General features: G+C 46.9%; 1 long non-coding RNA gene across 2 annotated transcripts; it reads left to right on the forward strand.

Annotated features, from left to right (window-relative positions):
• The first annotated feature begins 2,143 nt into the window (after positions 1-2,143).
• LOC103882601 lies at positions 2,144-13,350 on the forward strand. 2 transcript variants are annotated; one of them, XR_004183385.1, is made up of 5 exons: positions 2,144-2,911; positions 6,753-6,820; positions 7,306-7,520; positions 8,469-8,589; positions 13,191-13,350. It is a non-coding gene; the product is annotated as an uncharacterized LOC103882601 (long non-coding RNA). The 2 variants fall into 2 exon arrangements; XR_001900459.3 differs by lacking the exon at positions 13,191-13,350 and having other exon boundaries at positions 8,469-8,917.
• The last annotated feature ends 838 nt before the right edge of the window (positions 13,351-14,188 follow it).

Raw genomic sequence — 14,188 nt, forward strand, 5'->3', positions numbered from 1 at the left:
TTACTCCCTGAGCAAGCATTTGGCAGTACTGGTAGTGGTGGCGACCCAAGATGGATTTGATGTCCTTTGGCACATATGCTCCATTTTCATGACAACATTTCACAAAACTTAATGGAGAGGCTTTTGCTTTCTGAATCTGCCCTTTTTTCTAGAAGGGTGAGAAAGGAAGGTCAGATCTCATTTTCAGATGATTAGTGACCAGCGCCCTCCTGCAGTGTCCATGCTCCCACCCTGGGGCTTTCCTTTGAAATCAGCAAGAGTCTGCGTAGATTAAGAGATACGACTCAGGAGCAGGTCCAAGTAGAAGCGGCTTTCCCGTATTAATAATAATGTTTAACAATAGTGTCACTTTGGGTGCTTCCTCTATTCCTTGGAGCCATAGATAGTGGATTTATTGACTTGTTTTCCTTTGACTTATGGCTCTTTCTTGTTATTTTCTGAGTGCGGTTTTGCTTTGCTTCCTGGAAAAGGAAACAGAAGTGGTTCTGGTGAATCCTGGGAGAATAGAGCCTCGTTTTGAAATTTTACTCTGTTGATGACAGGCCCGCTCAGAGCGAAGCGTGGCCAGAAGAGCATGTTGGAGTTCCTTGCTCATATCCCTGTGAATGTGGTCACATGTGGCTGTAGGCATTCAGTGGGTTCACGCAGTCTTTGGAACAGAACCCCACAAGGGGCAGAAAATCAACCTTCTAAGGTTTGGGGAGTACTGAACTGGACAAACCAGATTTTAGAGCTTCCTCAGTGACATGCGCTGAGTGGATCCAGTGGCCCCTCTTAGAGTCTCTCCAGGATGAGGGCCCTTCTTTCCTTTCTTCCATCTCCACTTCCCTCTCCCTAGGGCCCAGTGCTTTCACTGACCTCCTCTCCCATTGGAAATTTAGAGGTTACGTGCATTTCATCTATCAGTGAATACAAAGAAGATGATTCTGAATCTCAGAGAACAGCTAAAGTGGAATTTCAGGCATTTCCAGGGAGAGTTTAAATGGTAGGAAGGGCTGGGTTTGCCATTAGTGGCCATTAGTTTGCCTATACTAAGACAGCTTTCTTTTTTGCTGTTGGGGCTGAGACAAACGTCATTCATTTGACATGAAAAGAGTTGGGACCATTTTGGTATCTCCTTAGCTGGCTCAGTTAAGTGCATGTGAGGGAGCCCGTTTTTCACGCCTGGCCAGCTCTGTGCTTAAGCGTCCTCGTCGTAGCCAGAGTAGCCTCATTACAGGTGAAGTTCCCCGTAGACCTCCTCCTTCCTCTGAGCCCAGGGCAGTGCCAAGGCCGGGGACTCTGTCTGGCACTGGTGACAGGCTGTCTTGTCCTGAAGACACGAGGTTAGGTTTGGCAGCTGGCTCCTGCACTGAACGTAGCTGAGCCGTTCCCCTCACACCCCAAGTGTGGCACCAGGCTGGTCACTCAGAAGCAGCGAGTGGGGTGTCCTGGTGGGAAAAGCCTGGCTCTGTGCAGCCTCGGGGAAGGTTTTCAGCGCCTTCTGAACCTGTTTCCTCATCTCTAAGGCGGGGACCAGGAAGCCCGCCCCGCAGAGTAGTTGCAGGAAGGAGACATGTATCTGGGAGCAGCTGGCGCGTTCCTGGCATGCGCTGCTCCCATCCGATTTCCCCAGACTTCCTGCTGGAACGTTTTCTCGGGCCTTAAGTTTTCCTGAGAGGACGACGTGGAGAGTGGAGACAAAGATGCTCAAAAGCCGGGAAATCGCAGGCTCGGAAGCCCCCACGCACGCCTCTGAACGCAGCCGCCTCTCGGGGCCGCGACGGGACTAAGCCTGCCGCTTGCAGGCTGCCAGCGGCAGGGGCCGCGAGCAGCCGGCTTAGGCCGCTCCCGCAAAAAGACCCAGCCGCTAGGGTTCCAGGGGTCCGCAGACGCTTCCGAAGGGCCCAAGGCGAGAGAGCCCGGCTGGCTCGACAGCCACGTGACCGTCCGTGTCCTCAGCGCCCACGTGACCGTGCGTCCGCGGCGTCGATTGACTGGGAGCTCCCTGGCCACGCCCCCGGGCTCCGGGGGGCGGTGCTGCTGCGGTTGCCATGGCGTCCTCCTAGCGCGCAGGCGTGGGCCCAGGGTCGCTTTTCCGGTATTTGCTACAGTCTCTCGGGATAGCTGGTCACCTTTGCTTGCTGAGCTTCGCGCCCTGCGTCCTCTGGTTTTCAGCAACTTGCAGTGCAGCCGTCCTGCATGAGGCCCTCCAGCGAATGCCCTAAAGCTCCGGAGTTGCTCCGGAGGAAAGCAGGCTTGCCCCGAGAGTCCACGTCCTTACTGCCCGTGCCGTCGTGGTACCTTGAGGGCACCCTTCTGGGAAGATCCTTGCAGAGGCCATGTCCCCTCTCCACGACATCTAAGCCCAGTCCCAACTTGCTTTTCACGCCTGTCCCCCCGGGAAACATCTACTGGACCTCAGGACAGCCCCTCACCCCCGTGCATTCCCGAGGTGAATCTGCAGCGAAGCCTCTGTGGTGACTCACAGTTGCTAGCATTGGTTATCTTCTTCCTGGCAGAAGGTGGCAGGCTGATGCTGGCCTCGTTCCTGTGTGTCTGACAGATCACAAATGTGAATTCAGATCGTCACAGCTGAGTCATGCTCAGGATTTCCATGAGCCCTGCTGGGGTGGCCAGCTGAGCTTCCTTCCCCACAGCCCCCTCCAGCTCTGCAGCACCAGGCACCAGTGTGACTCATGGGGGCCTGTGGAAGCCGGGGCTGCTCAGTGGGGCTGAGTCTAGGAGGGGGAGAGAGAAAGGGAGCCCAGCAACAATTACAGCGCAAACGCCGCAGCTGCCACCACCGAGTGCCTCCAGTTGGGAACTGGTTTGTGAAATTCATTACCCTATGAGATGAGTTTTATCTCTGTTTCACTCCAGAGGATTCTGAAGTTCAGGAGGTTGTGAATGACTCCGGGAAGCACAGCTGGTAGGTGGCAGAGTTGAAATTTGAATCCACGTCATTCTCACCCAGGAGTTCAGGCTTTTTCCCAGCCCAGCCTTTCCACTCGACCTCAATTAGCACAGTCAGATGCTGGGTGCCAAAGCTATTTACTTTGCTTGTGGGAGTCCAGGAGCTGGCTCCTAATGGCTCCGTTTGAAATGGTCTTTTAGGCAAAGGAGACTAGATAAATGTGGAGGAGAGGGAAAGTGTTTATGCACGAAGACGCTACGCAACAGGCTTATTCCAGTGCACTTCCAAACCCAGGTGTGGTGTTCTTCCTTCTTGCGCCTTACTTTTACATCCCCAGTCACTGCTTGGCATCACCTGGTTGTTCTTTGTTCACCTGAAGCTCAGCATTTCAGGCTGAATACTTGATTTTCTCTGCCACATCTGTCTGCCCTGAGTGAGTTAGTGTCAGTGGCCATGTGACCATGCGTGTCCGCAGCGTCCTCCCCCCATCCTGATATTCTTGCAGGCAGTCAGGCTTTGAAAACCAGGTTGTCTCTTGTTAACTTAAAAATCACACAATCTGGCAGGGCGCGGTGGCTCAAGCCTGTAATCCCAGCACTTTGGGAGGCCGAGACGGGTGGATCACGAGGTCAGGAGATCGACACTATCCTGTCTAACACGGTGAAACCCCGTCTCTACTAAAAAATACAAAAAACTAGCCGGGCGAGGTGGCGGGCGCCTGTAGTCCCAGCTACTCGGGAGGCTGAGGCAGGAGAATGGCGTGAACCTGGGAGGCGGAGCTTGCAGTGAGCTGAGATCCGGCCACTGCACTCCAGCCTGGGCGACAAAGCGAGACTCCCTCTCCAAAAAAAAAAAAATCACACAGTCTATAAATTTGGACGAGGAGACCTTCCTTCCTTCCTTCCTTCCCTTTTCTTTTCTTTTTTTCTTTTCTTTTCTTCTTTTCTTTTTGACAAAGTCTTGCTCTGTCAACCAGGCTGGAGTGCAGTGGCATGATCTCGGCCCACTGCAACCTCTGCCTCCTGGGTTCCAGCAATTCTCGTGCCTCAGCCTCCCAAGTAGCTAGGATTACAGGCACCTGCCACCATGCCTGGCTAATTTTTGTATTTTAGTAGAGACAGGGTTTCACGTTTTGTTTTGTTTTGTTTTTTTTTCCCAAATAGAGGCAGTGTTACCGGTGGAGGGTGTCCAGGTTCTTGGCATCTTGTACAAAGAATTGGGCAAAACCCACAAACACAGCAAGGAAAGAACGAAGCAACAAAAGCAGAGATTTATTGAAAACGAAAGTACACTCCACAAGATGGGATCAGACCTGAGCATAGGGACTCAAGAGCCTGGTTACACAATTTTCTGGGGTTTAAATGCCCTCTAGAGGTTTCCCATTGGCCACTTGCTCTACACCGCATGCAAATGAAGTAGTGGCCTGCAGTCTGTCTGATTGCAGAGGCTGAAGTGAAGTTGCAAAGGTTACACCCTATGCAAATGTCTGATTGGTTGTGGAAAGCAATCCAGAGGCTAAAGTGAAGTTACAAACTTACGCTTCTGTGCAAACAAAGACTTAGCCTGCAATCAGTCTGACTGGATGTAGAAAATGGGAAGGCAAGGAGGGTTTGCCTCTGGTCCTTTTGTTACTTAGTTGTGAAAAGTTGGGGTTTTCCTTTTGATTTAGTTCTAGAAGTCAACATGAATTGGCCTTAGGTTTCCTGCTTCTCGACCCCATTCTCCTGCCTCAACAGGGTCTTACTATGTTGACTAGGTTGGTCTTGAACTCTTGGCCTCAAGCAGTCCTCCTGTCTTGGCCTCCCAAAGTGCTAGGATTATAGGCATGAGCCCCCACACCTGCCGAGGAGACTTTATTTCTTATAAGGGGTTACGGCCTGCAGGGTGGCCATCCTGTAGGCTGGGAAGAGCCTCCATCAAAGGCCAGAGACAGGCTCTCTGGGGGAAAAGGGGTAAGTCAGGAATTTAAGTTGAACATGTTGACCAAATGTACATATTCAACAGGTTATCAGAGGAGATGTGAGTATTCATGAAGGGGGTCCTGACATGCATATTGAACAAACATGCATGTAACATACAACCCATGTTCACTTGGGGTGGAAAATAATATTTGAGTGTATTACAATTAGGCCCTATAGGTCAAAAGTTCTTTTTAGGACACAAAAGCACTCAAGTATGCAGCTTCTGTAAACTGGCTAGGACTAGTTCATGATTGGATTGGTGGTGTCTCATCTAGAGAAAGTTACTGACATCAGTATCTTGTACAATCAAAGCTGTAGTTATGGCTGGGCCCTCTGCCTTATCTGCATGAGCTGCAAATTGTTTTAATATTGCTTATCCTGAGACCAGTGCTTATTTAAATGGTAGAGAAAAAGAAAAACCCTGTGGCTGCTGAACAGCACTTATTCTTTAAGCATAGGGGTGAGTAACTCAACCGTTCCTTGGTGTAAGGAACATGGCTGTGATTTGATCAAGGATAGGCTGAGGTGGGATGTTTACATCCTGCGTGACTCAGCGAGTTTAGAGCGCAGGCGTATAACTCCCCTTGTTATCACATCCATGGAGCCATAACATGGGAAGGCCATCCCTTGGCATTAAGCCACTGTTGTCTGTGAAAGATATAATTGCCCTGCCGACACTGTACAGGCGCTGGCACCCTGAGAAAGAGAGTCACAGCTGTCCATCTTTGCAGATGGACAGAGGGGAGCCAGGACACAGCTTGGCTCACTGGTGCCCAGAGAGAGACAGAGTTAAGCTGCCAACCTTGAAGGCAAGGGAGAACTGGCTGCGCAGCTGTGTGTGTGGGAGCCACCAGACTAAGCAGCTGAGACAGGGTGGACAGCGTGAGAAAGCTGTTGATGAAAGCTGCTGCTGAATAAAACCATATTCACCTGCCTACGGCCCCATGACTGTTCTTTCTGCTCATCTATCCACTCCCTTTGAACCTCAGCATGGGCTGGAACCTGACCCCAAGCGTGACATTTGGCGTAGTCATGAACCTGACACCTGGCGTGGCCATAGGTCTTATTTATAGTTTGATATCTTATTGTCATAGAATCTGTTGTCAGTTTTATGAGCTCTATTTTAGCATTAATGCTCATCAGCTGTGTCTAAACCGCAACATGGAAGGCGTTAATGAGGCATGTCTGACTGCCCATCTTGTCATGGCTGGGAACTCAATTTTTAAGGTTTTTCAGGGTTCCCTTTGGCCCAGAGAGGGCTCGTTTAATTTGTGGGGGGCACTTAGGATTTTATTTTTAGTTTACACTCTGAAGCTCCTGTTCACATCCAATTGTATGAAAACAGGCTTTTCATGTATTTCGTCCCGTAATTTTTTTAAATTTTATATTTTTGCAGCAGAAGGGCTCCTCTGGTTCTCCATCAAGGCCAGAAGCATAATTTGATGACAGCATTTTTTTTTTTTTGAGACAGAGTCTTGCTCTGTCACCCAGGCTGGAGGGCAGTGGCATGATCTCGGCTTACGGCAACCTCCACCTCCCAGGTTCAAGTGATTCTCCTGCCTCAGCCTCCCGAGTAGCTGGGATTACAGGTGCACGCTGCCACTCTCAGCTAATTTTTTTGTATTTTAGTAGAGACGGGGTTTCACCATGTTCCCCAGGCTGGTCTTGAACTCCTGAGCTCAAGCAATCCACCCACTTCGGCTTCCCAAAGTACTAGGATCACAGGTGTGAGCCACCGTACTCAGCCGATGACAGCATTCTTTTCGATCATTTTCTTTTCTGCTGTTCAAACACTGCTAATGGCTTGTAGTTTCCTGTGATACTAATGAGATGGGCTAGTTTATTTGTGTTTTGTTCTCTTTTTTCTGTCTCCTCCCCGTGCCCATTCGGAGCAGATAGCTGTACTCTTCACATGTCCTTGCTTCAAGAAACTGGTTGAAGACCACCCTTCCTCCAGCCTTGCGTGAGTCTGAACTTGTTGAAGAGACTTTGCCACAAGTGTAGTGGTGGGGGAGGGGGAAAGGAGTGCTTTTGAGGTCTGAGAAGGAGAAGAAGATATTTTAGAACCGACTCTCACACCTCCTGCCTTGAGGGCCTTGAGGGTGTGGTGAGACACCAGGACCACACAGCCTTGGGATCAAAGCTGTGCCTGATGTGATACAGGTCTCCGTAAAGGTTTGCCAAACAAGCAAGTTAGTGCTTACAATTTCCCATGACTGTCACTCAGCTTACCTGTGCCTAAATAACTTGCCCATTGCTTAAGAGAGAAACCCCATAAATGTCCTTTGATCCATTTATGCCCCAAGACTGTTGTCATTGTCATTGTCGTTATTGTCATGTTCTCAAATATTTTTGCCTGAAGAGTTTTCCTGTCTGAGGACTTTTCACACGAAGAGGAATTGCTTCTCATTCTTCCTGTTGAAATTACTCTCAAATCTTTTCTGACAGAGTTGCAAACACACTGACAGCTCCCGAATGATCTGATACAGGATCCTTAATAGGCACGGAAGTGTTCGCCAGACAGAGAGGTCCTGCCCTTGCCGATCTGAGCTGGTTCTGTGTTAGAGACTCCGTGGGCGTCTGTTTGACAGGATCTGCCAGGAGTGGCAGAATAACGTTCCTGATCTGGAAGAGCAAATCTCAGATATTTTGCACATTTGCAGGTATTTTAAAACAGTTTCTGTAAGATGCCAACATTACCTTTTCAGTATTTTGAAGTTCCCCAATGTTTACTGAGAAGGGCTCAGTTGTGTTTATACTGAATTTCAGGTGGGTTTCTTGACCACACCTCTCACTTCATCACCAGCTTTGCTCTGAGCCCCTAACTGTACTCCCCCTGAGGGTCCCACGGATTCAGGTGATTGGTGCCCTTCAGGTTTCATTTGTGAGGACCCATTCTTCTTCCTGGGACTTTGGCTTGTGTCTTTCTTCTGCCAAACCAAATTTGCCATTTCCTCTAAGATTCTGTTCAAAACTCTCTCTTCTCAGGAACGTTTCCTGAAAACCCAACTCCCTATGCTGAATTTTCCTTATGAGCCTTCCCTATGCCCTTGGTAAAATGAAGTTTGACAAACACAACTCTGTGACAATGAACATTTGCATTCATATAACTTTTCTCTTCTCTTGAATTATTTGCTTAATCTCCCAGGAGTGAATTTTCTGGATGAAAGCATTTAGACTTTTTTTTTTTTTTCTTTTTGAGATAAGGTCTTGTTCTGTCACCCAGGCTGGAGTGCAGTGGCACGATCACAACTCACTACAGCCTTGACCTCCGGCCTCAAGCAGTCCTCCCGCCTCAGCCTCCCAAGTAGCTGGGACTACAGGCACACACCACCACACCCAGCTTATTATTGTATTTTTTGTAGAGACAGGGTTTCCCCATATTGCCCAGGCTGGTCTTGAACTTCTGGGCTCAAGTGATCTGCCTGATGCAGCCTCCCAAAGTGCTAGGATTACAGGCATGAGCCACCCTGCCTGGTCGCATTTAGACATTTTTATGGCTGATTGAATTCATTCATTCAAAAATATTTGTTGAGCATCTGTAGGATGCCAAGACTTTGCTGGTAGCTAGGGTGTGACAGTGACTCACAGTGACCTCTTATCCTTCCTAGAACGTACCCCTAGGAGTGGGAGGAGACCACAACCAAAGAAGCAAATGAAGACACAGAATATCAGATGAACAGCAGCTACACAGGCAAACAAAGCAGTGCAGCAGGATTGGAGGTGCTTGTGGTGAGAGGAGGCAGGGAGTTGCTTTTTACATGGGGAGATCAGGGAAGGCCTCAGTGGGTAGGTGATATTTGAAGAGAGAGACCTGGGAGAGGAAACAGAGTGAGCCCTGTTGATATATAAGGATAGAATGACTCTGGCAGACGGTTGGTGCAAAGGTCTTGTGGCACAAAACACCTTTTTTGACTTCCATTGTGAATATCTTGGGACACTCAATGGTGTCCCACAGATCTCTGAAACTTTGTCTGTTTATTTATTTATTTAGAGACAGGGTCTTGCTCTGTTGCCCAGGCTGGAGTGCAGTGGTGCAATCATGGTTCACTGCAGCCTCAAACTCTTGGGATCAAGTGATCCTCCCACCTCAGTCTCCTGAGTAACTGGGACCACAGTTGCACACCACCGTGCTCAGCTAATTTCTTATTTTTTGTAGATATGATGTCTATGCTTTGTTGTCTAGGCTGGTCTCAAACTCTTGGGGTCAAACAATCCTCCCTCCTTGGTCTTCTAAAGTGCTGGGATTAAAGGTATGAGCCACTGGCCAATAAATCATTAAAAAAAAATCCTTTTTCCCCATTCTGTTATGGACTGAATGTTTGTGACCCAACCCCCAAATTCATGTGTTGAAACCCCAATCCCTAATGTGGTGGCATTTGGAGGCGGGTCTTTGGGAGGTAATTGGGTTTGAAGGAAGTCTTGAGGTGGAGCCTGTGAAGGGACTGGTGCTCTTGTAAGGAGATGAAGGGACCAGAGTGCTCTCTGCCATGTGAGGATATGGCAAGGAAGCAGCTATCCGCAAGCTTGGGACCGAAGCTAAGAAAGGACCATGCTGCCATCCTGACCTCAGACTTTGAGCCTCCAGAACAGTGAGAAATACAGAGTTATTGTTGAAGCCACCCTGTCTGTGGCATTCTGTTCTAGCAGCTGGAACTGACTAAGACAGCTTCCCTTCTTCAACCTGGATAATCTCAGTGGACCTACCTTCAAATCTGCTGTTGAGCCACTGGTGATTTTTTCATTATGGTTACTGTACTTTTCAGCTCCAGAATTTATAGATATATATTTTGATAATTTCTTAATTTCTATCTCTCTATTCATGTTCTGTATTTGGTGGGGCATGGGTCTCGTACTTTCCTTTATTTCTTTAGATTGGGCTTTCTTTAATTCTTTGAATGTACAATTGTCCTTTGGTATCTGTGGGGGATTGGTTCCAGGACCCCTGGGGATACCAAAATCTGTAGATGCTCTAAGTCTGATAGTTGACCCTCTGTATCTGTGGATTCAACTGATCATGGATTGAAAATTGCAATGTGGGAATGTGGATAGGAGGGCTGACCATACGGTATTTGTAATCACCGACTTGACGTCTTTATATAGTCAGTTCAACATGTGGGCCTCCTCAGGGACAGTTTCTATCTGTCTTTTTCCCCCCATGTATGGGCCATATTTCATGAATCTTTTTATGTCTCCTTGTTTTTGCTGTTGAAGACTGGACATATGAAATAACATAATGTGGTTACTCTGGAAATCACATCTCCCCAGGCTTTGTTGTTTCTGCTGTTTATTAAATAACTTCCCTGGATAAAGGGTGTAAAGTCTATGTTCTTTGTCACAGATGACTACGGGGAGTTTCTGGGAACTTCCAGACAGGTTAGACAATGATGATCTCTAAGAGTAGGACTTTCAGGGAGTTTCACTCCCTGGCTTCCCTGTCCAGCGGCTGCCAGCTTTCTGCGTTCACAGCTACTGTGGAGCTGGGAAGAAGGAGATGGCAACAGGGCAAGGTAAAATGATGCGCAGCTCGCAGTTCTCTCTGAGATTCAGTCATTTTTCTTGAATAAATCTCCAGGAATTGTTGCAAGCCTGTACTTAATTTCCAGAGTTCTGAAAAGTTTATTTCGACAATTTTCCATCATTTTCAGCCAGAGCCAATTTCACCATTCACTTGAAACTTGCATTTATTTCGCTTCCATCCAGATTTGCAAAACTCCTTGCTCACTGTTCACTAGATCCCGTCTTGATTCAACTCACCTGCACGCTTTCAGACCCCTCTTGGTCTTTGCCCCTCTGTGGTAACTATTGCATTTCTGGAACACTGGACTTAATTCCCAAGCCCTTCTTCACATCCAGGCATTCTACTAAGAAACAGGTCCCCATGGCCCTGAGTCCCTCTTGCTTCACCTTTGTCATATCCTGCATTTCTGGCCCTGCCTCCTTCTTAGCTCAGCTCTACAAAGAACCTTAGAGAACATTTGGAACAGTGGCGCTCAAACTTGAGCAAGCTTCAGATTTCTCTGGAGGACGCGTTACAGATGGCTGGGTCCCATCCCCAGGCACTCGAAGTGCCTGATCTAGTTGCCTGTGATGAGGCCTGGGAATTTGCATTTCTAACAAGTTCCCGGGTGCTGCTGGCTCAAGGACCCCACTTGTAGAACCAGAGCGCTAAGGGTCCTCGGTGGCCCAGCAGGACCCCTGCAGATGCCTAAGGCAGATCAGTGCTCAGTGGCTAGTGGCTAGGGGTGCAGACTGGAGCTGGCCTGCCTGGGCTCAAATTCTGACCTGGGGCTAGTGACTGAAACTCTCCACTGTCTCCCCATCTGCAGTAGGGATAGTGACGAGGTTCTAGGGGTGAAGAGTAAGAGAGTGTCTGGAAAGCACTGAGAGCAGGCCCAGCTCATTATGTGGGCCACATCGGTGCAGCCTGTTGTCATTCTTGTTCATTGTTTGGGCCACTTCGGTGCAGCCTGTTGTCATTCTTGTTCATTATGTGGGCCGCATCGGTGCAGCCTGTTGTCATTCTTGTTCATTATGTGGGCCGCATCCATGCAGCCTATTGTCCTTCTTGTTTTACTCACAGGGAAAGAGAAATTTAGGGGGTGAAAATTAGGCCCAAGCTGGCCGGAAGCCCATCAGAGCCTCGAATCCTTATCTTCTCACTCTGGTGGCGTTACCCTTCCACTCTCCAGGCCACTTCCTTTTAGTCTTTTGGTCACGTAGCTGCTTTCATCAGCCCTTGAGGAAATGTGGGATCCATCTGGGAGAACACGGAAGATGTCTGCAGACGCCAGGCTTCACCCAGCGCATTCACTGGGAAGAAAGAACACAGGGTGGGAGTTCGTCACCAGCTCTTGCATTGCCTGCATTTCTCAGGGCCTTTGTTTCCTTGTGTGGGGCTAACAGTAATGCCTACCTCTGAGGTCTGTGGAAGGGTTACATTTGACAAAATATGATCAAGCCCCTAGCAAAGCCTAAGGCACAGAGTCCGCCATTTGTAGAGCCTCGTTGTCACCACGGCTGATACAGGCATCCTGTGGTCTCCTAGGATTAGGCCAGGTTTCCTTATCTCCGTAAGAAGTCTTCTGGTGCATGGGCCCAGCTGTCAAAACAGATGGTTTTGCTGTTTTCTTTATTCATGCAAATTATTAAAAATAAATGATTCCAGGAGTGACCGCATGGCAGCGTGGCAGCTCTGCCGTTCTGCCAGGGTCTGGGTGTCCCCAGCTGTCCCTGCCTCATGACATCTCCCCTCCGCGCCCCCATTACCCTTTGATACCCGTCACATTTTCTCACATTTACCACAGCACAACTCACATTTTCTCTATTATTTTATACCATTCCTGTTAGTTTTAATCCTGTGGTCCTACATTTAAATTTTTTTGATTTTTGGACACCACTTTGCCCAAAGCCCTGCCCTCTGGCTTTCATGAGTAACAGTGAAACCAGAGAGAAAAACTTGAGAAAACTGAAAAAATTCTTCCCTTCGAACCACACTTTTAGGGAAAAAAGACAAAGCATACAAACAAAAAAAGCTAATAAAAATTAAGAGACATTGTTTATTTGAAGACCTTTGAGGGCCTGTGTTGACACCACCTCCACCTCACTGTCACCAGGAACTGTGACTGATGCCATTGAAACAGGTCCAGGACTTTGCATGCAGGTGTATTTAGGTTCATGGGGTCCAAAACGTATGACTCTGGGGGTCTACTTTAATTTAATAATATGAAACTATGAATATGGAGTTAGTTATAAAAGTGATTATTTATTTAGAAGAGAAACCAATCACCATCAATTATAAATTTAATAACACACACGTAAAAGGATCCAGAAAAGTAACCTAGTATTTTATTCATATTAACTAACTATATATTTTTTTGGGGGGGCACCTATTCTTTGCTCTCCTCTTCATTTGACAAAATTTTTAAAATTTTCTGAAAAGGAGAATGGATTGGTAATCTGGTCTTTCCTCTGGCATCTGGGATCAACATTTATTTATTATTGACAGGTGAGACATTATTTATTTATTTATTTTAGCCTCACAGCTCATTATTGGTAATGATGTCATGCAAAGTTTTAGAATTGTTGTTAAAATTGGGAAGACCTCTGTCAAGTTTCTTTCACACATGGGCTTTAAGAGTTCAAGGCATTTCAGTTGTCTTGACTATGCTTAAGTAGTCTTTGAACCGACATTTCCTCATTATCCAGATGGTCATGAATGCCCATATTATGAGTTTTTCATAATCAGTGTCAGTATTCAGTGCCACAAAAGCAAGAAATTGGAATCTTATTTCAATGTGTTCCTATGATTCACTTTTTTTTTTTTTTTTCAGACAGAGTCTTGTGCTGTTGCCCAGGCTGGAGTACAGTGGTGTGAACGTGGCTCACTGTGGCTTCAACTACCCAGGCTCAAGCAATCCTTCCACCTCAGCCTCCCATGTAGCTGGGACTACAGGTGAATACCACCACCATACCCAGCTGCTTTTTTGATTTCTTTTAGAGACAGGGGTCTCACTATGTTGGCCAAGCTGGTCTCAAATTCCTGGGCTCAGCAATCCTCTTGCTTTAGCCTCCTAAAGTGCTGGGATTACAGGAGTGAACCACTGTGCCTAGCCCACTTCTTATTATTAATTGGATATCAAATCATTCAAGAAACTATTTATTATTTCTATTAGAAATTTATCTTCCTGTTAATGATTTACTGATTTTGATGTAAACTTTTTTGTTATTAAAGTTCCTTTTTCAATATAAAAATAATTTCTGTTGTTTAATTATTCATCATTATAGCTTTTAAAATATTCTATTATTTTCTTTTAGCCTTTTAACAAATTTTAAACTTTCAAAAAAGGTACTTTTTATGCATGTCTACATAAAGAGTCTGTAATTTCTCCCTTGTTTTATTGAAACATTCCAAAACATCTTTTCAAATCACAGTTAAATTAACATATTCAAGCTTCATCAACATTTCTAGTACTTTTTTTGGCATTCCTGTTGTGTTTGGGTTTCTCTCTCACTCTGTCATGCAGGCTGGAGTGCAGTGGTGCAATCATAATTTACTGTAGCTTTGAACTCCTGGGCTCAAGTGATTGCCTTTCCTCAGCCTCTTGAGTAGGTGAGACCACAGGCATGTGCCACTCTACCTGGCTATTTATTTATTTATTTATTTATTTATTTATTTTGTAGAGATAGGCTCTTGCTATGTTGTCCAGGCTGGTCTTGAATGCTTGGCTTCAAGTGGTCTTCCTACCTTGGCCCCCCAAAATGTTGAGATTACAGACATGCATCACCACACCTGGCCCTCTCTTGAATCTGTAAAAACATATACTAGAAT

Source organism: Papio anubis, chromosome 4 (assembly GCF_008728515.1).
Source record: "Papio anubis isolate 15944 chromosome 4, Panubis1.0, whole genome shotgun sequence".
Taxonomy (NCBI): domain Eukaryota; kingdom Metazoa; phylum Chordata; class Mammalia; order Primates; family Cercopithecidae; genus Papio; species Papio anubis.